The sequence below is a fragment of the Heloderma suspectum genome, chromosome 2 (assembly GCF_057233095.1).
Source record: "Heloderma suspectum isolate Gila_16-S chromosome 2, 16-S_ref, whole genome shotgun sequence".
NCBI classification, from domain to species: Eukaryota; Metazoa; Chordata; class Lepidosauria; order Squamata; family Helodermatidae; genus Heloderma; species Heloderma suspectum.
In genome coordinates this window covers 406,932,643-406,959,019 of record NC_139459.1, presented here as the reverse complement: position 1 = coordinate 406,959,019, position 26,377 = coordinate 406,932,643, and the positions used below count along the sequence as shown (strand labels likewise).

The 26,377-nt window shown below is 48.1% G+C and overlaps 1 protein-coding gene and 1 pseudogene across 1 annotated transcript in view; one reads left to right on the top strand and one right to left on the bottom strand.

Moving 5' to 3' along the window:
* LOC146356776 (uncharacterized) overlaps positions 1–26,377 on the top strand; it is a 143,373-nt gene that overhangs the window by 22,164 nt on the left and 94,832 nt on the right.
* The window catches only part of LOC146356778 (uncharacterized), a 42,120-nt pseudogene continuing 40,067 nt past the window's right edge, over positions 24,325–26,377 (bottom strand).

Genomic DNA, 26,377 nt, shown 5'->3' with positions numbered 1-26,377 from the left:
TGGGCGGGGGGCTCATTACGGCATCACCCTTAAAACTCCCGATGCTTAAACTTGTTCTTGGCAGTTCTCCAGACTAGACCCAGCACCAGCAGCCAGAGCCAGCCAGAGCCCCCTCCTCTCCCACTCCCACAATTCAAGGGCAGGAAAGGGGAACGGGGCCGCAGCAACACAGCAGCTCCCACAGTAGGTGTGTCTAGGATTGGTGCCTTTTTGTGCTTACTGTGCTGGGGCGGGGGGGAAATGTTATTGAAAGGTTTCTTTCACATCCTGAGAACATGAAAAAGAGGGAGGCTGATGCAAGACAGTTGTGCAACTGAGAAGCAAGACAATGTCTTGTTCAGCTATTGAATTATTAATATTCATTGTAAGAGTTGGTTTGTGCCAGTTTTTAGGATTCCAAAGAAGGGCAATGCCAAAGAGTGTTCAAACTACTGTACAACTGCGCTCATTTCACATGCCAGCAAGGTGATGCTCAAAATCCTACAAGCTAGGCTTCAGCAGCACGTGAACCGAGAACTACCGGAAGTACAAGCTGGGTTTCGAAGAGGCAGAGGAACTAGAGATCAAATCGCCAACATTCGCTGCATCATGGAGAAAGCAAGAGAATTCCAGAAAAACGTCTATTTCTGCTTCATTGACTATGCTAAAGCCTTTGATTGTGTGGATCACAACAAACTGTGGCAAATTCTGAAAGAGATGGGGGTACCAGACCACCTTACCTGTCTCCTGAGAAACTTGTACGAGGGCCAAGAAGCAACAGTAAGAACCGGACATGGAACAACCGATTGGTTCAAAATTGGGAAAGGAGTACGACAAGGCTGCATATTATCGCCCTGCTTATTTAACTTATATGCAGAGTACATCATGAGAAACGCCAGCTTGGATGAATCACAGGTCGGAATTGAGATTGCTGGGGGAATTATCAACAACCTTGGATATGCAGACGATACCACCCTAATGGCAGAAAGCGAAGGGGATCTCAAGAGTCGCTTGTTGAGGGTGAAAGTGGAGAGTGCAAAAGCTGGTTTGAAACTCAACATTAACAAAACTAAGATCATGGCATCTGGCCCCATCACTTCCTGGCATATAGAAGGGGAAGAAATGGAAGCAGTGACAGATTTTACTTTCTTGGGCTCCAAGATCACCGCAGATGGTGACTGTAGCCATGAAATTAAAAGACGCTTGCTCCTTGGGAGGAAAGCTATGGCAAACCTAGACAGCATAGTCAGAAGCAGAGACATCACCTTGTCGACAAAGGTCCGGCTAATCAAAGCTATGGTTTTCCCAGTAGCAACGTATGGCTGTGAGAGCTGGACTATAAGGAAGGCTGAGCACCAAAGAATTGATGTCTTCGAAATGTGGTGCTGGAGAAGACTCTTACGAGTCCCCTGGACTGCAAGGAGGTCAAATCAGTCCATCGTAAAGGAACTCAACCCTGAGTGCTCATTGGAAGGACAGATACTGAAGCTGAAGCTCAAATATTTTGGCCACCTAATGCGAAGAGAAAACTCTCTGGAAAAGACCCTGATGCTGGGAAAGACTGAAGGCAAAAGGAGAAGGGGACGGCAGAGGATGAGATGGCTAGATAGCATCACCGATGCAATGAATATGAACTTGAGCAGAGAGCGCAGGACAGGAAGGCCTGGTGTGCTATGGTCCATGGGGTCACGAAGAGTCGGACACGACTGAACAACAACAACAGTCCCTTAGGACAGGCAAGTGGCAGGGAGGGGAGGATACCGTGGGCCTTGAATCCTCCCCCTGGTGTCCGCTCCTTGCGCAGGGAGGATTGAAAGACCAGGCGGGAAATGGCCTCGTGGAGGAGAGGCCAGCACCATTTCCCCCGAAAGCCGTATCTCTGCCCCGGAAAGGGAAGGCCCAGCGTGGAGATCGGCACCTGCGTGCGACCACCCTCCGCCTCCGGAGGAGCGCCAGGGATTCTCCCCCTCCCACCCCCTCAATCGCGGGCAACCGGTCGCGTACCCAGAGAGGCCACCATCACATAATTCTCCAGCATGACCTCCCTGTACAGTGCCCTTTGGCCCGGTTCCAGCAGAGCCCACTCCTCCTTGGAGAACTGTATGGCCACCTCCTCAAAGGAGACTGCAATCTGGAAGAAAGAGAATCCATTTCCCATTGCAAAAAATACAGATAAGCAATCAGCCATCGAGAAATCCAGACGAGAATGGCAGATATGGGGGCAAAGGAAAACAACAGCGACGCTTTCCTTTGGCAGTCTACAGAAAACATTTAAAACCCCCATCTGTTTTAGCTATTGTCTGAGACGGATCTGGATAACCTCGGACTTTTCCGTTTACACAGAAAAAAGAGCCCAAGCATCTGTCTCCCAGGATCCCTTGGGCCCGAGCATGGCTGCAGTCCTCTGCACCATGCAGAACCTGATCTCATCTGCCTGCAAAGGGATAGCTAAATTCAGAGGCTACGGGCTGGATTCCTGCAGCACGAATATCGAACACCCCCCACACACACACACACAAATCACCTTGATTCTTGTGCAACAGTAATGCAAAGGAAGAGTCCTGTGAAACCTGGAAATCCACTCTGGGTTTCCTGATTGCTCAGCGAAGACATTTTCAGTGTCTGACTTTGATTGATCCTCCCTGGTGACCCTTGGAAGGGCGACACCCAGCTCCTGCTGCCCTAGTGCAGAGGAGGGCTCTGCTTGTTGTTGGCTCAACAACACTACAAGCGAGAAGGAATTGTTGTCGATCACAAGCTGAATATGAGCCAACAATGTGATGTGGCTGCAAAAAAGGCCAATGCTCTTTTGGGCTGCATTCATAGTGTAGCAGCCATATCGGGGGTCAGACTAAGTAGCCTCATGCAGTCTCATGCTTCATGTTCTTGCTGAGCTCTTTCTCCCTTGAATATATTGTTGTAAGCTGACGAGACACAGGAATTCCTTATCTTGTCAAAGGCCATACAATTGTATATCTTGTTCTCTGCTGTTCTCTCCTTATCATGGCTACCCTATAACCCAGTTCTTGTATTATAAACAATGGTGCTAGGAGAAGAAATGTTGAGGACTGCAACCCCACGCGGGAGGGGGAGGAGGAGCCGTTTCATGTGTGTCACAGCCAGGAAGGCCAGCACCACAGTGATCGTTTTGGCCAACAGTGTCTATAAAAACAATGTGCTGATGTATTTCGGGGCTTCTGGCTCTTTGGAAATGATTCCAAATCATTTTAAGAATCCAATGATTCTTAAGCCCGCGCGTTAAATAAAGAATCTCTTTTTCCTTCACTCCGTGGTCTCTCTGACTCTGGGTTCTGCAACATCTGACTCTGATTTCTGCTACACATTCATCCATCGAAACATTTTTATACGCCTTTCAACCCTGAAAAGGGCCCACAAGGTGTTTCATAATGGTAAAACTTGACAGAGAGCAACGAAAGCCAGAATAAAGAGTTAAAACAAACACCACAGGTAGCAGGATTAAAATGCATGGACCACCATATTTAAAAATAGCGGAATATCAAGTGTTTGGTAAGAAAACAAATCAGTTCTATACTTCTGTTTTCTTCACGAGATGCTCCTTTGTATTCAGATCAGGCCTCAGAATAATAACATAGCACTTGGGGAGAAAGATGCAGCCCAGCAAGCCAGCACTGGAGGCCAAGATGGAGAAGACCTGCACGGCCACCATGTATTTCCCCTTGGTGCTCAGGTAGGTGGGCACAAAGGACACCCACACGCTGCAGAAGACCAGCATGCTGAAGGTGATCAGCTTGGCCTCATTGAAGGCCCCGGGCAGCTTCCGGGCTAGGAAAGCCACCGTGAAGCAGATGGCAGCCAGGAAGCCCATGTAGCCAAGGGCGGCATAGAACATGGCGACAGACCCTTCGTTGCACTGCAGGACGATCTCTCCAGGCTGGGAGTGCATGTCAGAGTCAGGGAACGGGGGAGAGAGGCCCAGCCAGATGGTGCAGATGACAACTTGGATGCTGGAACCAGAAATGACAATGGAGTTGGCCAGACTCTTCCCCAGCCACCCCCTCACCCCGTTCCCTGGCTTTGTGGCCAGGAAGGCCAGCACCACAGTGATCGTTTTGGCCAAGAGAGAAGAAACGGCAACGGAGAAGATGATGCTGAAGACCATTTGTCGGAGGAGGCAGGTCGCTTTCCTTGGCTGGCCGATGAAGAGGGAGGAGGAGGAGAAGGAAAGCAGGAGGGAGACAAGGAGAATGTAGGAGAGGTCCCGGTTGTTGGCTTTGACTATTGGGGTTTCGAGGAATTTTATGAAGATTCCTAACACAAGGCCTGTGGTTAAGGACAGGAATAGGGCAAAGGAAGACAGGATGATCCCCAGATACTCTTCATAGGACAGGAAGGTTGTAACCTTGGGGATACATTGATCTTGGTCCTTGTTTGGATGCTGCTCGTCCAGACACTTGCTGCAATGGTCCGCATCTGGAAAAAACAGGAGTGCCATCTCCCTTATATCTTTAGCCTTCTCTGCCCTTTCACAATCCATCCAAGATATTTCTCTGGTGTGACAGACACTACACATTCATTTCATGCAGGACACAGACCTGCTAGGCCACATTTTGTGTTCCATATATTTAAACATGAGTTTAACCTCCAATCCTGCACCCTCTGGAGGAATCCCTGCTGTTATCTCCTCTGCTTAAATAATCCCAGGGAAGGAGAACCCACCACCTCCCAAGGCAGAATCTGTTCCACTGCTGAACAGCATTCACAGTTAGAAACTTTCTGCTAATGTTTAGCCCAATTCTGCTTCCCTGCAATTTCCACCCATTGGTTCTAGTCCTCCCTTCATGAGCAACAGAGACTCTCTTTTGCATGACACCCTTGCAGGTATTTGAAGACCACTATAATGTCTCCCCTTAATCTTCTCCAGGATAAACATGCCCAGCTCTTTCAACCACTCCTCATAGGACTTGGTTTCTAGACCCCTCACCATACTGGTTTCTCTTCTTTGGATGCAATCCAAGTTGTCAATGTCCTCCTTAAAATGGAGGCCCAGGACTGGACACAATACTTCAAATGCAGCCTGACTAACGCAGAATAGAGGAGAACTATTACTTCTTGTGATCTGAACACTATGCTTCTGTTAATGTAAGCTGAGATTGCATTAGCTTTCGAAGCTGCTGTATCACTCTGCTGGCTCATATTTCGCTTGTGATCCAGTAAGACACCAAGGTCCTTTTCACCTGTTCTTCTGCCAAGCCAGGTCTCCCCCATCCTGTACTTGTGTCTGGCCCTTAAGACGTAAACTCATTTGAAGTAGTCTCTTACAGTCTCTCTATGTATCATTTGTTCTACTTGTCCCAGGTTGAACACAGCTCCCCTTGTGGGAGAAGACTGAGGCAAAATAGAACTCTACTGTACTCCTTCTTGGTAATAAGTCTCAGCTCATCAGAGAACTCTTTGTGCAGCCACCCGGGTTTCTTTTGATGTCCCCCATTTTTCCTTCTCATGGAATACTTTCTGATTGTGCCTTCAGTATTTCAATTTTCAGGATCTCCCTTCACTCTTGAGATCTTTTTTCCTTCAGGATTTCTAGCAATGGGACCTGACCCAATTTTTCTTGGAGCTTCGCGAAATTGGCTTCCCAAAAGTTCAAGGTGCGCATTCAACTAAGCTCAGTTTTCACGGCCTCTCTGTCAAGAACTCCAAGATGACCTGGAGCCGATCTTCACGGAAATGTACAGAGAAGCATTTTCAGCTTGTCTCCGCTTTTTCCTGAAATCAGCTTTGGTATGTCTTTGGCTCGATGGCCTTGTAGGCCCCTTCCAACCCTACTATTCTATGATTCTATGATCAGTGGCGCATGAAGCAAGAGAAGCCAAGTGTGTGCTGCCTAAACCCCGGCTTTTCTTGCTTCGTGTGCCACTCACGGGCCAAAGCTGATTTCATAATGAAAAGTGTCATCAATCCCGTAGGTGCTGCTCAGCGAGTGAGAGAGTTCTTCCCCAGCCCTGTCAACGCTCTCCTGCTCAGGGAAGTTGGGAAAAACGGGGGATCTGCTGAACTTTATAAATCCCCTGCTTCAGACTGCATGGGAGCTAGATTTACTTCTAACCGGGGAGTGAAACTTTTGTTGTTGTTCAGTCGTTCAGTCGTGTCCGACTCTTCGTGACCCCCTGGACCATAGCACGCCAGGCCTTCCTGTCCTGCGCTCTCTCCCGGAGCGTGCTCAAGTCTATATTCATTGCATCGGTGATGCTATCTAGCCATCTCTTCCTCTGCCGTCCCCTTCTCCTTTTGCCTTCAATCCTTCCCAGCATCAGGGTCTTTTCCAGTGACTTTTCTCTTCGCATTAGGTGGCCAAAATATTTGAGCTTCAGCTTCAGTATCTGTCCTTCCAATAAGCACTGAGGGTTGATTTCCTTTAGGATGGACTGATTTGACCTCCTTGCAGTCCAGGGGACTCGTAAGAGTCTTCTCCAGCACCACAGTTCGAAAGCATCGATTCTTTGGCTCTCAGCTAGGGGTGCACGAAAGCCACTTACCTGGTCTCGCAGCTTGCTTCGCGGTGGGGGGGAGGCGCTTCGCTGCTCCCCCCGAAGTTCAGGCCAGGGGGGGAGGCTTCCCTCCTCGCCTGGCCGAAATTCAGGCTGGGGAGGAGGCGCCTCGCCTCGCCCGGCCGCGAAATAAAAAGTTAAAAAAAAAAAAACGCCCCCGTGATAGGCTACGTGACGATTAACGTAGCCTATCACAGCTAGATTTGCAAAGTAGCCTATCACGGGTGACTTTAAAAAAAAAAAGCACGTACGCAAATGGCGGCCCCCATAGGGAGCCGCCATTCGCGTTCCTTATTTGGTCGCCGTAGTCTACGTAATCTTTACATAGACTACAGCGACCAAATAAGGAATGCGAATGGCGGCTCCCTATGGGGGCTGCCATTAGCCGTACGCGCTTTTTTTTTTTAAAGTCACCCCTGATAGGCTACTTTGCAAATCTAGCTGTGATAGGCTACGTTAATCGTCACGTAGCCTATCACGGGGGCGTTTTTTTTTTTTTTTACTTTTATTGGAATGGCGGCGGCGGCAGCTGGTCGAAAGACTGGCTGCCGCCTCTGCCCCTGTCGAAGACCTGCCGAACCGCCGCCGGGACCCGCCGCCGGGAGGGACATTCGGGAAAGGTAAGTCCCATCCGGAGGGGGGGCCGAGAATTTCTCCCCGAAACTACTTCGGGGGGCTGAATACGTTGGCACTCGGCCCCCCAAAGTTTCGGGGAGAAATTCTCCCCCATCCCTACTCTCAGCCTTCCTTATAGTCCAGCTCTCACAGCCATACGTTGCTACTGGGAAAACTATAGCTTTGATTATGCGGACCTTTGTCGGCAAGGTGATGTCTCTGCTTCTTACTATGCTGTCTAGGTTGGCCATAGCTTTCCTCCCAAGGAGCAAGCATCTTTGAATTTCATGGCTACAGTCACCATCTGCAGTGATCTTGGAGCCCAAGAAAATAAAATCTGTCACTGCTTCCATTTCTTCCCCTTCCATATGCCAGGAAGTGATGGGGCCAGATGCCATGATCTTCGTTTTTTGAATGTTGAGTTTCAAACCAGCTTTTGCATTCTCCACTTTCACCCTCAACAAGAGGCTCTTGAGATCCTCTTCGCTTTCTGCCATTAGGGTGGTATCATCTGCATATCGGAGGTTGTTGATAATTCTCCTGGCAATCTTAATTCCGACCTCTGATTCATCCAACCCGGCATTTCTCATGATGTACTCTGCATATAAGTTAAATAAGCAGGGCGACAATATGCAGCCTTGTCGTACTCCTTTCCCAATTTTGAACCAATCGGTTGTTCCATGTCTGGTTCTTACTGTTGCTTCTTGGCCCTTTTACAGGTTTCTCAGGAGACAGGTAAGGTGGTCTGGTACCCCCATCTCTTTCAGAATTTGCCACAGTTTGTTGTGATCCACACAATCAAAGGCTTTAGCGTAGTCAATGAAGCAGAAATAGACGTTTTTCTGGATTTCTCTTGCTTTCTCCATGATCCAGCAAATGTTGGCAGTTTGATCTCTAGTTCCTCTGCCTCTTCGAAACCCAGCTTGTACTTCCGGTAGTTCTCGGTTCGCATACTGCTGAAGCCTAGCTTGTAGGATTTTGAGCATCACCTTGCTGGCATGTGAAATGAGCGCAATTGTACGGTAGTTTGAACACTCTTTGGCGTTGCCCTTCTTTGGAATTGGAATGTAAACTGACCTTTTCCAGTCTTGTGGCCACTGCTGAGTGTTCCAAATTTGTTGGCATATTGAGTGCAGCACTTTAACAGCATCATCTTTTAGGTTTTTAAATAGCTCAGCTGGAATACTGTCATTTTAGGATAAAGGTCCCTGTCCTTTATCATGCCCATCTTTGCACAAAACGTTCCCTTGATAGCTCCGATTTTCTTGAAGAGATCTCTAGTCTTTCCCCATTCTGTTGTTTTCCTCGATTTCTTTGCATGGTTCATTTAAGAAGGCCTTCTTGTCTCTCCTTGCTATTCTCTGGAACTCTGCATTCAGTTGGATATATCTTCCCCTTTCTCCCTTGCTTTTCGCTTCCCTTCTTTCCTCAGCTACTTGTAAAGCCTCCTCAGACAGCCACTTGGCTTTTTTGCATTTCTTTTTATTTGGGATGGATTGAGTTGCTGCCTCCTGAACAATGTTACGGACCTCCGTCCATAGTTCCTCAGGCACTCTGTCTATCAGGTCTAATCCCTTAAATCTGTTCCTCACCTCCACTGTGTATTCATAAGGGATATGATTTAGGTCATACCTGAATGGTTTAGTGGTTTTCCCTACGTTCTTCAATTTAAGCCGAAATTTTGCAAGAAGCAGCTCATGATCTGAGCCACAGTCAGCTCCAGGTCTTGTTTTTACTGACTGTATAGAGCTTCTCCATCTTTGGCTGCAAAGGACATAATCAATCTGATTTCGATATTGACCATCTGGTGATGTCCATGTGTAGAGTCGCCTCTTGTGCTGTTGGAAAAGAGTGTTTGCTATGATCAGCGTGTTCTCTTGGCAAAACTCTATCAGCCTTTGTCCTGCTTCATTTTGTACACCAAGGCCATGCTTGCCTGTTATCCCAGTGATTTCTTGACTTCCTACTTTAGCATTCCAATCCCCTATGATGAAGAGGACATCTTTTTTTGGTGTTAGTTCTAGAAGGTGTTGTAGGTCTTCATAGAACCGATCAACCTCAGCTTCCTCGGCATCAGTGGTTGGGGCATAGACTTGAATTACTGTGATGTTGAATGGTTTGCCTTGGATTCGTACTGAGAACATTCTATCGTTTTTGAGATTGTACCCCAGTCCTGCTTTTCCCACCCTTTTGTTGCCTATGAGTGCTACTCCATTTCTTCTAAGGGATTCTTGCCCACAGTAGTAGATATAATGGTCACCTGAATTAAATTTGCCCATGCTTGTCCATTTTAGTTCGCTGATTCCCAAGATGTCGATGTTCAGTCTCGCCATCTCATGTTTGACCACCTCCAGCTTGCCTTGATTCATTGATCTTACATTCCAAGTTCCTAAACAATATTGTTCTTTACAGCATCGGAGTTTCTTTTCACCACCAGACACATCCACAGCTGAGTGTCCTTTCGGCTTTGGCCCAGCCGCTTCACTCTTTCTGGCGCTACTTGGAAATACCCTCTGCTCTTCCTCAGTAGCATATTGGACACCTTCCGACCTGAGGGGCTCATCTTCCGGCGTCATCTCTTATAGAATCATAGAATAGTATAGTAGGGTTGGAAGGGGCCTACAAGGCCATCGAGTCCAACCCCCTGCTCAATGCAGGAATCCAAGTCAGAGCATCCCTGACAAATGGCTGTCCAGCCTCGTCTTGAAGGCCTCCAGTGTGGGAGAGCCCACCACCTCCCCAGGTAATTGGTTCCATTGCCGTATTGCTCTGACACTCAGGAAGTTTTTCCTGATGTTCAGTCGGAATCTGGCTTCCTGTAACTTGAGCCCATTATTCCGTGTCCTGCACTCTGGGATGATCAAGAAGAGATCCTGGCCTTCTTCTCTGTGACAACCCTTCAAGTACTTGAAGAGCGCTATCATATCTCCCCTCAGTCTTCTCTTCTCAAGGCTAAACATGCCCAGTTCTTTCAGTCTCTCTTCATAGGGCTTTGTTTCCAGTCCCCTGATCATCTTTGTTGCCCTCCTTTGAACCCTCTCCAGCTTGTCTGCATCCTTCTTAAAGTGTGGTGCCCAGAACTGGACACAGTACTCCAGATGAGGCCTAACCAGTGCTGAGTAGAGGGGAACTAGTACTTCCCGGGATTTGGAAGCGATGCTTCTATGAATGCAGCCCAAAAGAGCATTTGCCTTTTTTGCAGCCACATCACATTGTTGGCTCATATTCAGCTTGTGATCGACGACAATTCCAAGATCCTTCTCGCTCGTAGTGTGGTTGAGCCACGTATCCCCCATCTTGTAACTGTGCATTTGGTTTCTTTTTCCTAGGTGCAGAACTTGGCATTTGTCCCTATTAAATGCCATTCTGTTGTTTTCTGCCCAGCACTCCAGTCTATCCAGATCACTTTGAATTTTGTTTCTGTCTTCCAAAGTATTAGCTATCCCTCCCAATTTTGTGTCATCTGCAAATTTGATCAGCATTCCCTGCACCTCCTCCTCCAAGTCATTAATAAAAATATTGAAGAGCACTGGGCCCAGGACTGAGCCCTGCGGTACCCCACTCGTTACCTCTCCCCAGCTTGAGAAGGTCCCATTGATAAGCACTCTTTGAGTCCGATTCTGTAGCCAACTGTGGATCCACTGGATCGTTGTTTCATCTAGCCCACTTCGAGCTAGTTTGCTCATCAGGATATCATGGGGCACTTTGTCGAAAGCTTTGCTGAAGTCGAGGTATATGATGTCTACAGCATTCCCACGGTCTACAAGGGAGGTGACTTGATCAAAAAATGAGATCAGATTTGTCTGGCAGGACTTGTTTTTGACAAATCCATGTTGGCTTCGAGTAATCACTGCATTGTTGTCAAGGTGCTTCCAGATGGATTGCTTTATGATCTGCTCCAGAATTTTCCCAGGGATTGATGTCAGACTGACTGGTCTGTAGTTCCCAGGTTCCTCCTTTTTACCCTTTTTGAAGATAGGGACAACGTTAGCCCTCCTCCAGTCATCTGGCACTTCCCCGGTCCTCCATGATTTCTCAAAGAGAATAGACAGCGGTTCTGAGAGCTCTTCTGCCAGTTCCTTTATGACTCTAGGATGCAGTTCATCTGGCCCTGGAGATTTGAACTCATTCAAAGTAATGAGGTGTTCCTTGACCATATGCCTGTCGATCTCAAGCTGCAATCCTGCCCCTTCAGCCTGTACTTCGCCTTTGCCAGGGGGGTCATAGACCCTCTTTTGGGAGAAGACTGAGCCAAAGTAGGAATTGAGCACCTCTGCCTTTTCTTTGTCATCTGTTATCATTTTGCCATCCTTATTTAATAGCTGAACAACCATTTCTTTCCTCTGCCTTTTACTATGCACGTAGCTGAAGAAAGCCTTTTTGTTGTTTTTAGCATCCCTCGCATCTTGTAGCCTTGTGATACGTTCCATGGGGTTTTCTTGGCAAGAATACTGGAGCGGGTTGCCATTTCCTTCTCCAGTGGACCACATTTTGTCAGAACTCTCTGCCATGACCTGTCCGTCTTGGGTGGCCCTGCATGGCATAGCTTATGGCTTCACTGAGTTACGCAAGCCCCTTCGCCACAACAAGGCAGTGAGCCATGAAGGGGTGAGTGAAACTTACTTCCGAGCAAATGTGCCCAGGGTGCTTTTTTCTCTCCTTCACTGGACTGCACTAGTTGGCCTTTTTCATTCATAAATACTAGCCTCTGATTAAGTCATTCACAATCACATCCCCGCTTCCTTCATCCACAGCCCCAGGTTTGCCCCTTTAACAGACAGCATTAACCTTCTTCATCCAGAAATTCCAGCCAGTTTCCCCTGTTACGTGTATGGGGGGAGTGGGAGGCTTCCCTGCAGAAACAAGAGTTTGGGGCAGGGGAAGCAGAGGTGGCAGTAGCAATAATGGTAATAATAACAGATACTGCTGTGGCAGCACCCCTAGGCCTGGGTGAAGTAAGGCTGAGTTCGCCCATTCCCACTTCTGAGTAAGCATGACTACCCACTGCTCAGTGAATGAATATTTAAAGGGAGAGGCAGAGATTGAGCAGTTTTAAGAAAAAGGGCTGGCAAAGGCATTCTCCCGACCCCTCTGCTCCTGTAGACAAAATGCAGTTGAGGGCAATGAGCCACTTCCAGGTAGACATTTAGCCGTCTGCTCTCCCCAGACCCTCACCCCATGCAACTTTATCACCTAGGGGTGGGCTCTCCCACACTGGAGGCCTTCAAGACGAGGCTGGACAGCCACCTGTCGGGGATGCTCTGACTTGGATTCCTGCACTGAGTAGGGGGTTGGACTCAGTGGTCTTGTAGGCCCCTTCCAACCCCACTATTCTATGATTCTATGATCCACTGCCTCCCCACCACTCCTGGTCCAACCTCATTTCTTATGACTCACTTTGTAAAATAAGAGATATTGGAAAAAAGGATCCATGTCTAGAAATGCCTTTAAGGAAACCTTCAGAGGCCACGTCTGGGTGGATCTTTGCCCTCCTCCCCAGGGGCTGCCTTCTCTTCTGGAGTCACCCACCTTCCTGGCTGGAGATGGTCCCTTCCACGCAGGGAGCACAGTCATAGCAGCAAACGGGCCTTCCTTCCTGAACCACCTTGACAAATCCCGGGCAACAGCTTTCCACACATCTGGAATGCGGCAGGGTCTAAGCAGAAAGACGAGGACCAACAAGGAAAATGTGTTAGGGCGCATTTATCTGCAGCAATGGTTTGGTGCAGTCGGAAAGGACCAGCAGGACCTCTAGGGCCACCGTGAAGCCTGCAACCAAGGCTGAGCATGTGCAGCTGAGCAACTGCACGTTGCTTCCGTGCTTGCTCCCCCTGAGCCTCCGCTTCCTTCCCCTTCCTCTGCTATTCCCCTCACGTTGAATTTTGGATTGGAAGCACCTTGGGGCAGGGACCTGTCCTCTTGTCTGTCAAGTGCCGGGCAGACTGGTGGTGCTGTATAAAATGGATCGATGATCTGAGTACCAAGTAACCCGCAGCCTGGGTCGGAAGGCAATCCTTCTGGTGCCCAGCTGGGTAGCAGAGCTGGGAAAAGGCTCCCTCTTGCTGAGATCTGGAAGAACTGTTTCTTGTTGGAATTGAGAGGGAGTCCAAGGCAGCCCCACCTGGAGCAGCCTTCCACAACACAGGATAGATCGCAATTCCCATCATTCCCAATGGCCCTGCTGGCTGGGAATGAGTGGGGGTTTGGTCTGGCACACCTCAAGGGCACCATGTCGGGGAAGCCTGACGCAGAGTCTGCAGCATTTGTTAGAGGTGAAGGGATAAAAATAAAACCACTGAAATGAAGGATTCCCCCACCTGGTTGAGCCATTTGGGCAACACGGTGGCATCCTGGTCGAGGGTGAACTTGAGGCCTGGGAGTCCCCGTCTTTCCATACCCCCAAATTTCACTGTAACAACAGACCTATTGGGTAGCACCACCCTGTTCACAATGTCGAAGTCGGCTGCCAGGTCTCCGTTCTCGTCCAAATACACTCCATCCATAGAATTATTGTAGAACTGGGGGTTTCTCAGGAAAGGGTGAAGCTGGAATGGCAGAGGAAACACCGGCATGGAGGAGACAAGAAACCGCACCCCATGCCTCAGTTGTGCCCATGTCACGCCTGAATCTCCCATGGCTCAGGGCTGGTTCCAAACTCAAGAGTGTCTTTTCACACTTGCAGGGGAAATGATGTCATCCCTGGGTGCCCGTTGTCCGCCCTTGAGCGGTTGGGGAAGCAGAAGCCATTCGCCATATAAACTGGTTCTGCGCTCTGGGCCTGGTCTTGCTCTCAGGCAAAGGGAGGCTGGCAACTGCATGGGGCACATCCCGGGCACCCTTAAAAGGCAACAGCGGGCCTGTAGCGTAATTGTGAAGAAATGCCACGTACGTAACTGTTGTTCTGCAAGTGCTCTGTGTGGACTCTGAGAGGCTCTAGTGGCTCTGTGTGGGCCAGAGGCCTACTGGGGTTGCAGTGCTGGAGGCCTGTCTTGGTGGTGGCTGCTTGGTGACGTGTTCTGGGGGTGGCAGGGGGAGAGAGGATCGCTTTGAATGTTATTGGGGGGCCTGGATCAGGTAACTGTGATGCTGGTTGGCTGGGGGCTCCAGCTCGCTGGGAAAGAGTTGACGGTTGGCCGTCACGGAGCTGGCAGCTAGGGATCGAGGGAGCCTTGCAACAGCAGCAGCGTCCCTTCAGCCCTTAAGTGGTGCCAGCAAGCGGTCTGTTGAAAGCCCCAAAGTAAGTATCGGAATTCCCTTATGTACAAAATATCCCTTTAATAAATTAACTTAGTGAATAGCTCATCTCGTCTCTGGTGTTGGTGCCCATCTCACACCTCAGCCTCTTAGGCCAGCTACTAGGAAGCTTTCAAGGATTCTCAGAGAATTGGTGGCAGTGCAAAAGGCCGGCTTGGGGAACCCTTATACTGGCACAGAGTTCCTTGGGCCCTGAAATATGAGCAATTGCTAAGAAATAAGAAACCCCATAGGTGGGTTTGCCCAGTGAAGGAGCAGTTTCCCCATAGGGAGTGGCAGTGCTGGAGAATTCACTTCCACGGGACGCGGTGATGGCCACCTGTTTGGATGGCTTTAAGAGGGGCTGGACAAACTCCTGGAGGAGAAGGCTGTCGATGGCTGCCAGTCCTGATGGCTCTGTGCCGCCTCCAGCATCAGAGGCCATGTGCCTGTGTACATCAGTTGCTGGGGAACATGGGAGGGAGGGTGCTGTTGCACTCATGTCCTGCTTGTGGGTTTCCCCATGGGAAGCTGGCGGGCCACTGTGTGGACAGAATGCTGGGCCAGATGGACCCTGGGTCTGACCCAGCAGAGCTCTTATGTTCCTATCTATTAAATGAAATGAGCTGCGCCGATGATGGGGACTGTGGCCAGAGGGGCCAAGTCCTCCAAGCCCAGTGTAAACAGGCAAAAGAGAGGCCACCACAGGGAGTTTCTCAGCTGGCTTTGCTCCATAAATACGCACATTTCATTTCCTCATATTAGAAATCCAAGGCAAGAAATTGTACAATTGATCATCATGTTCACCAGAGATATCCATGATGGGAAAGGGAATACCTGCCATGGCTGTATGCTCTGAACGTCCGTCCTGCCTCCACCCTCCACCACCCTCCTCTTGGATCTGGACGAATAAGCAGCATCCAAGGCACGGGCCACAGCATGGACGGTGTTGTAAGTGTGATAGCTGTCTAGAGACAGGATTTTCTCCATGCCCACTTGAGACATGGCCTCCAGGTTCTCCTTCTCTCTGCATCTTGTCCAGCCTTTCACAGACAGTGCATGCTTTGAGTATGAACAACTGAATGCTGCCTCCCCAAACTGCATGATAAAAGAGAAAATGGTTCCCAAATCATCATATCTTGTCCTTTTATTTGTCTGGATAAAGAAGGAAAAAATACCATGGATGTGTTGGAAAGACATGTCATTATACATCAACTCCCAGGTGATGTCCCACAAAGCGGTTGTGATCCAGACTTTCCCTACAACAGATTTCATCAACATTGCAATTTGTTGTTGCATAAAGTATATTACGCTTAAGAAGGAACTAGTCTCTGCAAAATAAACAAAGACATTGACTTGTCTCCACTTGTAGAATGAACCATAATTGAGCTGCACTTTGGATTTATGCATTCCTGAGACGCTTTCTGAGAAAGCAACGCAAACACCGTTCCTGATGAGCTCAGGCGTCAAGGTCTTCACGCATCTCTCTCCGTTGTCCGTGTCTGGAGCAACGAGACCAATAAATGTCCACCTGAAATGCAGGAGCAGTCTGACAATCCCCGGGTACTGGGTTCCTTCTCTGGGGACCATCGGGTAGAAAAATGGGAACTCAGTTCTGTCGCTCACAACATGAGAAACAAAAGCATAATTGACCTGGCAAAGAAACGAAGAGATGAGTGGTTTTGCTTCTCAACTAAATTTTACTTCTCCTTTGAGTATTTCTAAAATCTGTCCAGATCACACTTATTAACTGGGAATTACCTGTGCCAGACTTCATATCAATGGAACAAATGGTCTTAATTTTATGGTGAATGAAACGTTCAGGCTTCATAATGAACACTGAAAAACAAAAATGCCCTAAACTACAGAGCATCTCCTGAGTCTCCATAGTAGAAAAATAGAATAGAGTTTATTGAGTTAGTCCAAAGACTTTATCAAAAAGAACAAAGTAAAATAGATTTAAAATTCCATGTAGAAGTAAACATAAGACCACACTATATTAAAAGAGAGCAAAATAAAATACATTTAAAACTCCACATAAAATTATACATAGGACAGAATTTAATATTTGGGCTTTAATAAAACAAAACTAAGAATTATGATTAAAAGTATTCTAAAAGCAACAAAATTTAAAGATTGAGGAAGTACATACCAACATGGGTTTTATATCCTCAGAGCTCAGAATCTCCACCACAGTTAACTGAGATAGATTCCAAATATCTTTTTCTAAGTCTATTAGCCTTTTCTGCAGAGGAAGCTACTCTCTGAGTTATGCACGGATTAGTTGCTTATAGTATCATGCTTAATTTTTCTTTCACATTCCAGAACTTCATTTTCTTTAATAGAGGCTCTAGCTGATGTTTTCTGATAGCAGAATATAGCTGATATTCCAAAATGTAGTGAGGCAAATCCTCCAATACTGATGCCCCATAATGAACAATGGAAAACAAAGATGCCCCAAGCTGTGGAGCATCTCAAAGTAGAAATAAACAGAGAAGGAAAGGGAGAGCCAGCCATGAAAGAGTGAAACAGCACTATTGCAAAATAGTGCTACTGCGAATTAGTGCTAACTGGCAGGAAAAGAACACCCTGTGTCCAAAAAGCACGCTACTGCCAATGGTGGGAAAAAAGGAATGGGGGGGGGGAGGGATGGCCCCACCCCTTGACCAGGTCATAACCAGGTCACAGGCACACCCCCAGGCACACCCAGCATGCAGGACTTAATTCGAGGGAATGGGGCACACTGCAGCAGAACTGCACGGGAGCCGCATTTAAGGGGAAAAGACGCAGTAAAATGACTTTCAAAAAATGTGCTGTTTTCAGTGGAAAGCTGTGGGGCTGTGTAGAGTGGCAGTAACATCATGTGTCATGAACAACCCTGATGTGCTCTCACTCCACACTAAATCACCCGTGTAGACTGACACAACCCAAGATAGGAGCACCCTTGGTTCTTGGAGGTGATCGGCAGCTGCGAAGGAGTTTAGCTTCCCCCATCACTGGGGTGTCTGAGCGCCCGCTCACATTGCTTTCTGAGCTATAAGCGTATGAATGAGTACAACTACATATGATGTAGTTAGTACGTCTTCCACGCTGGGAGAGGGGAGTACACTCTCCCACGCTGGAGGCCTTCAAGTCGAGGCTGGACAGCCACCTGTCAGGGATGCTCTGACTTGGATTCCTGCACTGAGCAGGGGGTTGGACTCGATGGCCTTGTAGGCCCCTTCCAACCCTACTGTTCTATGATGCTATGATGTTAATCACGTCATTTGCCCTTGAGTGGGTTTTTCTTCCACAAATAGCCAGTGTGCCCCACCCCACTAATACAGATTGGGACCTTGGTATGTAGTGGGGAGGATTTTACCCTTTGTGCCCCACTGTGGATCTAGAACACACACACACGAATTTGCAGGCTGAATCTAACTCTACTCTGGACTTCACAGAAATCAAGAAGTTTTCCAGAGACCTTCAACGGGCACTTCCCCTCCCCATGAAAATAGGATGCGTGTGTGTGTTCTTGATCCACAGTGTGGATCCCCCCCTTCCACCTGAGGGATTTTGTAGATGCCTAACATGGTTGAGATCTGCATGGAGATGTCAGAGTCGGCCCCTTCAAGAACAGCCAATGGGTGATTCTGTCTTCCACAGCTGTAGTTGGGAACATTCGCCTGCCCAGGAGAGAGCAGTTCTAGCAAGGCATCAGAAGTCATTCTTGCATCAAAATAGGTTTCATGGATGTTGTAGCCCAGGGTGATGTTGGGTAAGATCCTGGGATTCTGGTTGATCTCCTCAACAGCAAACAAGAAGGAAAGGATCTTCCAGTATTCTGTGTCTCCTCTGAAAAAGAAGTGTCACATTGTCATCCCATCTTCAATGAAACAAAAATATTCAGTTGCTGCTTCATTGGCTCCACCAGCTTTTCAAGGCAATATCTCTCTCTGCCTTATGCTTCTAGAACTTTCCTCATGCTAACACTGCCCCCAAGCCAAAGCCAGAAGCACAGCAGCCAATCCTCACATAATGGCTGGTATGTTTCTGGGGGTGACAGTAGAGATGTACGAAAGTCACTTACCTTTTCGAAGGGTGACATTCACGGGGGGGGGGGAGGCGCTCTGTCCCTCCCCCTGAAATTCTCCCCAGCCGGCCAGCTCCGCTCCGCAGCAACTCCGTGGCGCTGCTGGCTGGGGCCGCCCGCAGCCGGACATCCGGCCGCTGGGCTGCACAGGGACGCAAATGGTGACCACTGTAGCTGCCGCCATTTGCATCCCTGTATTTTGCCGTGATAGGCTACGTATATATTTACATAGCCTATCACGGCCTCCACAGGGACGCAAATGGTACTCCTGTGTTAGCCATGATAAGCTATGTATTTACGTAGCCTATCACAGTAATAATGAAGAAGTGAATGGCGGCCGCAGATGTGGCTGCCATTCGCAAAGCAGCGCAAATGGCACCAGGTAAGGGTCCCGTTTTGCATGCCTTTCACGGGGTAGGAGGGTGGGGGGGCTTCGTTCTGCCACGGATTTCGGGGGGCCGAATGCACTGGCATTCGGCCTCACTGAGATCCATGGTGGAATTCTCTGACATCCCTAGGTGACAGGGTCAAGGCAAGCCATTACCCATTTTAAAACAGAACCTGTGCAGATTTGCATTCCAGTGCTGGAATTAGTCATGTGCAATCCTTCACGATGAGAGAGAAATCGTGGCGGGACAATGGGTTAGGACTGAGGTTGAGTGAACAATGGGGGATTGACAGTATCTTCCAAAGGGAGTAATGAAAGTGTACAATGGTCTAGATTCCTCAGCAAGGAATGAAATTTTTGCGAACCGCCCAGGGAGCTTCGGCTATTGGGCGGTATAGAAATAAATACATACATACATACATACATACATAAAAATATATAAGGGGAATTTGCCTCAGACCAGCTGTAGCATCAAGCTTTGTGAATATCTTGGCTCCTGATAACTGAGCCAATGTCTGATCAACTGCTTGAAGCATGTGCCTTTCCCTGCAAACATATTTGTTCAGTTGCGTTACATCCACACAAATGTGGATTTTCTAACTGGGCTTTGGCACAACAACAGTTCCTGTGGACCATTCATTAGGACTGTCGATTGGAGAGATGACTCCCATCTTGTCTATTCTAGCTAATTCATCTTTCATCTTAGCTTGCAAAGGAATTGGGACTCAGTGCGGTGCTGTCAAGGCAAGAGGAGTGGCTGATGGCATCATCTGTGTTTTATAGTCTCCTGATAGTTTGTCCACTCAGACAATAACCCCAGAAGGATACCATGGTTGATGGTATCGAAAGCTGCCAAAAGATCAAGGAGAATCAACAGGGTAACACTCCCCCTGTCTCTCTCCCAACATAGGTCATCACAGAGGGTGACCGAGGCTATTTACAAGCCAAAACCCAGCTTGAACCCAAGTTGAAATCGATCCAAATAATTGGTCTCATTCAAGAACATGTGGATGGAAGTAAGAGCATATGAACGTAAGAAGAGCCCTCACGCTGGATCAGACCAAGGCCCTTCTAGGCCAGCATTCTGTTCACAGTGGCCAACCAGCTGCCTGTGGGACCCCTCAGTAGGGCATCAGTCCAATAGCGCCCCTCCCTCCTAGCATATAGCCACCAGGACTAGTCGCTGTTGATGGTCTTCTCCTCCATGTGTCCCTAACCCCCCTTTAAAGCCATCCAAATTGGTGGCCATTATTACATCTGCTGGTAGCGAATTCCATAGTTTAACTATGCGCCATGTGAAGAAGCCCTTCCTTTCATCTGTCCTGAAGCTCCCACCGATCAGCTTCATGGGAGGGCCCCTTTGGGTTCTGGTATTTTGAGAGAGGGAGAAAAATGTCTCCCTCTCCACATTCTCCACACCATGCTTAACTTGAACACCTCCATCATGTCTCCCCTCACTCACCTTTTTTCTAAATTACAGTCCCAGACATTGCAGTCTTAGACTTTTTAGGTGTGGTGGCCAGAACTGTACACAGTATTCCAAGTGTGGTCGCAGCCTAGATTTGTAAAAGGGCCTTAAAAGCTTGCCTTTTTTTTACAGCAGCCACACACTGGGTTGACATTTTCATTGCGCTGTGCACCCCAACTCCAAGATCTCTTTCTTGGCCAGTCACTGCTACTTCAGATCCCATCAGGTTATACTTGAAGTTGGGATGTTTTGCCCCAATGTGCATCACTTTACACTTGCTTACATTGAACTGCATTTGCCATTTTGATGCCCATTCTCCCAGTTTGGAGAGATCCTTTTGGAGCTCCTCACAATCCCTTTTTAGTTAACCACCCTAAATAATTTGGTGTCATCAATGAACTTGGCCACCTCACTGCCCATTCCTAATTGCAGATCATTTATGAACTAGGTGAAAAGCATTGGTCCCGGTACAGATTGGTATGGGGCCCCAGTGTTCCCATCCCTCTATTGGGAGAATTTACCATTTATTCCCGCTCTCCTCTTTCTGTTCTTCAACCAGTTACTGATCCATAGGAGGACCTGTCCTCTTATTCCCTGACTGCTAGGTTTGCGCAGGAGTCTTTGGTGAGGGGCTTTGTCAAAAGCCTTTGGAAGTCTATGCAAACAATGACTACCAGATCACCCCATGTACATGCTTATTGACACTCAAAGAACTCTAAAAGGTTAGTGAGACAGGATTTACCTTTGCAGAAGCCGTGTTGATTCTTTCTCAGCAGGGCTTGTCCTTCTATATGCTTACTAATTTTATCTTTAATAATGCTTTCAAACCATTTACCAAGAACAGACATTAAGCTAACCTGGATCCCTTTTTGAAAATTGGCATTCCATTGGCTATTCTCCAGTCCTCTGGTAAGAGGCTGATTTCAGAGACATGTTACATGTTTTTTAGTAGATCTTCCATTTCAAATTTGAGTTCTTTAAGAACTCTAGGCTGATTCCATCTGGGCCTGGTGATTTATTAGCTTTCATTTTGTCAGTGAGATTGAGAAATTCATCTTTTGTCATCTATTTGCCCCAGTTCCTCAAGCTCCCTTCCTGAAAACATCAGTTCAGGCACTGGTACTGTCCTACATCTTCTCCAGTGAAGACAGATGAAAATAATTTATTCAGCTTCTCCACAATTTCCTTCCCCTCCTGAAGTACTCCTTTAACTCAGTGGTCATCCAACGGTCCAACTACCTGCCTCCCTAGCTAGTTTTCTGCTTCTGATATATTGAAAGAATTCTTTATTGTTGGCTTTGATGTTGTTAGCAATATGCTCTTCAAAATGCTTTTTTGCATCTCTTATTGTCTGCTTGCATCACCTTTGTGCAAGCTTGTGCTCCCTTTTGTTTTCCTCACTTGGGCTAGACTTCCATTTTCTGAAGGAAGCTCTCATTTCTCTCATAGCTCCCTTGATGCTGCTTGTTAACCATGCCGGTGACCTCTTGGACTTGGTGCCACCTTTCCTAACCTGTGGTATACGTTCTAGCCGAGCTTCTGTTATTGTGGTTTTGAGTAACCTCCAAGCATTTTGAAAGGATTTAATCTTCTAGACTCCCCCTTTGAACTTCTTTTAAAAATTCATTTTGGAGAACTTTCCTCCTTTGAAGTCAAATGTGATTGTATTGGACTTCCTGGGCAATTTTACACACACACACACACACACACACACACACTGATAGCACTGTGGTCTAATTGGCTTAAAGCGACTCACCTCTTGTGCTAGGGCCTGGGTGGCTCCATTTACAGTCAAGCCCAGGGTCACCTCCTTTCTGGTCAGTTCCATGACCAGCTGTTCTAGGACACAGCTGGTCGTGGACACAGGCATTCCCTGGCTATTGTGAGGAAGAAATCGCCTCAGAACTGGGTTTGTTTGGTCTGGAGATTAAGGAGACATGTGCAGGCTGTCTTCAATATCTGAAGGGTGGCCATGGAGAAGATGGAGCAGACTTGGGACATGGGAACTACAGACCAGTCAGTCTGACATCAATCCCTGGGAAAATTCTGGAGATGATCAAGCAATCCATCTGGAAGCACCTGAAAACAATGCAGTGAGTACTCGAAGCCAAGATGGATTTGTCAAGAACAAATCCTGCCAGACGAATCTGATCTCATTTTTGGATCAAGTAACCTCCCTTGTGGAATGCTGTGGACATCATATACCTCGACTTCAGCAAAGCTTTCGACAAAGTGCCCCATGATCTCCTGATGAGCAAACTAGCTCAAAGTGGGCTAGATGAAACAACGATCCGGTGGATCCACAGTTGGCTACAGGACTGGACTCAAAGAGTGCTTATGAATGGGACCTTCTCAAACTGGGGGGAGGTAACGAGTGGGGTACCTCAGGGCTCAGTCCTGGGCCCAGTGCTCTTCAACATTGTTGTGAATGACTTGGAGGAGGAGGTGCAGGGAATGCTGATCAAATCTGCAGATGACACCAAATTGGGCGGGATAGCTAATCCTTTGGAAGACAGAAACAAAATTCAAAGTGATCTGGATAGACTGGAGCGCTGGGCAGAAAACGACAGAATGACATTTAATAGGGAGAAATGCCAAGTTCTGCAGCTAGGAAAAAGAAACCAAATGCACAGTTACAAGATGGGGGATACTGGGCTCAACAATACAACAAGCGAGAAGGATCTTGGAATGTTTGTAGATCACAAGCTGAATATGAGTACTAGTTCCCCTCTACTCAGCACTGGTTAGGCCTCATCTGGAGTACGGTGTCTAGTTCTGGGCACCACACTTTAAGAAGGACGCAGACAAACTGGAGAGGGTTCAGAGGAGGGCAACAAAGATGATCAGGGGACTGGAAACAAAGCCCTACGAGGAGAGACTGAAAGAACTGGGCATGTTTAGCCTTGAGAAGAGAAGACTGAGGGGAGATATGATAGCACTCTTCAAGTACTTGAAAGGTTGTCACAGAGAAGAAGGCCAGGATCTCTTCCCGATCATCCCAGAGTGCAGGACACGGAAGAATGGGCTGAAGTGACAGGAAGCCAGATTCCGGCTGAACATCAGGAAAAACTCGCTGTCAGAGCAATACGACAACGGAACCAATTACCTGGGGAGGTGGTGGGCTCTCCTACACTGGAGGCGTTCAAGATGAGGCTGGACAGCCACCTGTCAGGGATGCTCTGACTTGGATTCCTGCCTTGAGCAGGGGGTTGGACTTGATGGTCTTGTAGGCCCCTTCCAGCCCTACTATTCTATGATTCTATAGTCCAGAGGGCTGAACCAGAACCAATGGGTGGAAATGGAAAGGAAGCAGATTTCAGCAAAACATTAGGATTGATATACTATTCTATGATTCTACCCAGCACTTCCAGCTTGGTTCCAGACTCAGATTTACAATCTTAATAGGCAGTCATGGGGGGGGGGAGTAGAGGGGGGAGCCGTGCTCTGCCCCGAGCCACAGCCTGTGTCTGCTCACATGGTGTAAAAGAAAATTGGATGTTTCTTCTTCACATTAACAAGATGGCAGAAAGACCCCTTGCCCTGCAACACACTTTATAGTTAAAAAAGGAGCCCAGCCAGCTGCCGTTTCAGCTTCTGGAACGGCAGGCTGCACTCTGATCAAATCATCCCGTAGTCTGTTACTACACTTTTAAAAATGAACCCGCAGGCTGAGCACTGGATGGAGCCTTAGTGCTGACACCTCCCCAAAGGCAAAATAGGGACAGCAATTTCCCTGGTACTGGATAACACAGACAGTCCTTGGTGATTAGAGATAATTGGAGCTCATAGAGTTAGCAGCAGGAACTCCATCACACACACAATGACTTACAGAACACGTCTGGTAGAGGGAGCCTTGCTGAAACTGCACGATAGGAACCCAGCACGTGTTGCGGAGATGACCCCGCCCAGGAGGAGGTCCCCTGGCCGGTAATGGTTCCGTGGGTCTGTTCCAGCCCTTTCCAGAGTCAAGGGGCATTTGGCCTTGAGCGCCCCACAGGCTGCCTGGGGCAGCAGCAGCAGCAGCAAGAGCGGAGTCATGCTATGTGCCTGGCACAGCCTCCGCCTGGCTCCTCTCCGCTAACTGGAAGAATGAACAGAAGAAGTCAAAGCGCTCTTTCCAGACCGGGGCTTCCGTGTATTTCCCGGCACAGATGGGAGCCCCAACAGCCACGGCTTCCCGTCCGAAGGGGATGGCAGGAAGGCAGCCTCACGCCCACACAGGCCTCCTCGCCTGCCCCGAGCCGCCTCCCATGCTCTCAGTGGCACAGGAGGGTTTGTGCATCAGCCCTTTTGCGCCTGGCTGCCAGACGTCTCCTCACGTTGCTCTTGAGTCCGATGTCTATGTCAGTGGACTCAAGGGTGTTATTTGAGGGGGTGAGGAATCCCTTGAGCTTTGGCAAGAAGAAGAAGAATAAATCACTATGATTTTCATAACCATAAGGGAAGAAATTGCATCATCTCTCCAACTTCCTGAACCTTCTATTTGTTTCCATGCCCAGATGTATGGCTGGAGAAAAACATTTTTGTCACAACTCATAAATGCGGCTCCATCCTCTTGACATGAGCCAGTCATAGGGGGGTGAGATGGGGAGGAGGTGAACTTGGCCTGACCTTTACCTATGAAACTCCTTCATAAGAGCCAGGATCAAGAGCGTCTTCTATGATACATAGGAACCTGAATTAGTCTTGAATAATTTAGCATTGAAGCTCTCAATAGCTTTCCCTCCACAGATCCAATTTCCCTTAACTCTAACCCAGCCAATCTCTCACAACCAGGAATGGAGTGCAGACATCCTCTGCATTCAGCCCCTCCTGTGGTCTGTGGCTTTTGGGACGACGACATGATCTGGTTCACATCCCAGAGTATGGGTTATTGCCTTACCCAGAATTTACCCATGATTTGTTTGCTGGACGCTCATGCAAAGCGCAGGTTGTTTTCTCAAGCCATGTGTTGTTTGGTTCCCCCCACTTTGCCTGTCGCATGAACTGTGGGTTGTTGTTGAACTGTGGGTTGTTGTGTTGTCTGAACCCAAACATGCTAATGAACGATGGTTTGTAAACCATGAACAAGCCACCATATTCATAACCCCAAAACAAACCATTGGATCTCTTCATGGGGTATTTGTGGTTAACAAATCATGGTTTGTTGGCATGACTGGGTTCAGACAACACAACAACCCACAGTTAAACAACATCCCACACTCAACCCATACGCAACCTTTGAGTGGGGGTTATCATGTTGTATGAACCCAGTCTGTGCTAATACACGATGGTCTTGTCAGTTGTTGTTCAGTCATTCAGTCGTGTCCGACTCTTCGTGACCCCATGGACCAGAGCACGCCAGGCCTTCCTGTCCTGCGCTCTCTCCCGGAGCGTGCTCAAGTCCATATTCATTGCATCAGTGATGCTATCTAGCCATCTCATCCTCTGCCGTCCCCTTCTCCTTTTGCCTTCAGTCTTTCCCAGCATCGGGGTCTTTTCCAGAGAGTTTTCTCTTCGCATTAGGTGGCCAAAATATTTCAGCTTCAGCTTCAGCTTCAGTATCTGTCCTTCCAATGAGCACTCAGGGTTGATTTCCTTTAGCATGGACTGATTTGACCTCCTTGCAGTCCAGGGGACTCGGAAGAGTCTTCTCCAGCAACACAGTTCGAAAGCATCCATTCTTCGGCACTCAGCCTTCCTTATGGTCCAGCTCTCGCAGCCATACGTTGCTACTGGGAAAACCATAGCTTTGATTATGTGGACCTTTGTCGGCAAGGTGATGTCTCTGCTTCTTACTATGCTGTCTAGGTTTGCCATAGCTTTCCTCCCAAGGAGCAAGCGTCTTTTAATTTCATGGCTACAGTCACCGTCTGCGGTGATCTTGGAGCCCAAGAAAGTAAGATCTGTCACTGCTTCCATTTCTTCCCCTTCCATATGCCAGGAAGTGATGGGGCCAGATGCCATGATCTTCGTTTTTCGAATGTTGTGTCTTGTCAGTGTGAGAGGTCAAAGGGCTGGGGTTTCGGTAAACTGGGAGTCCCTGATACACTTGGGAAAGAAAAGAAAGGTTTAAGGTGAGTGTTAGGGAATGGGGAGAAAGAAAAGCATTT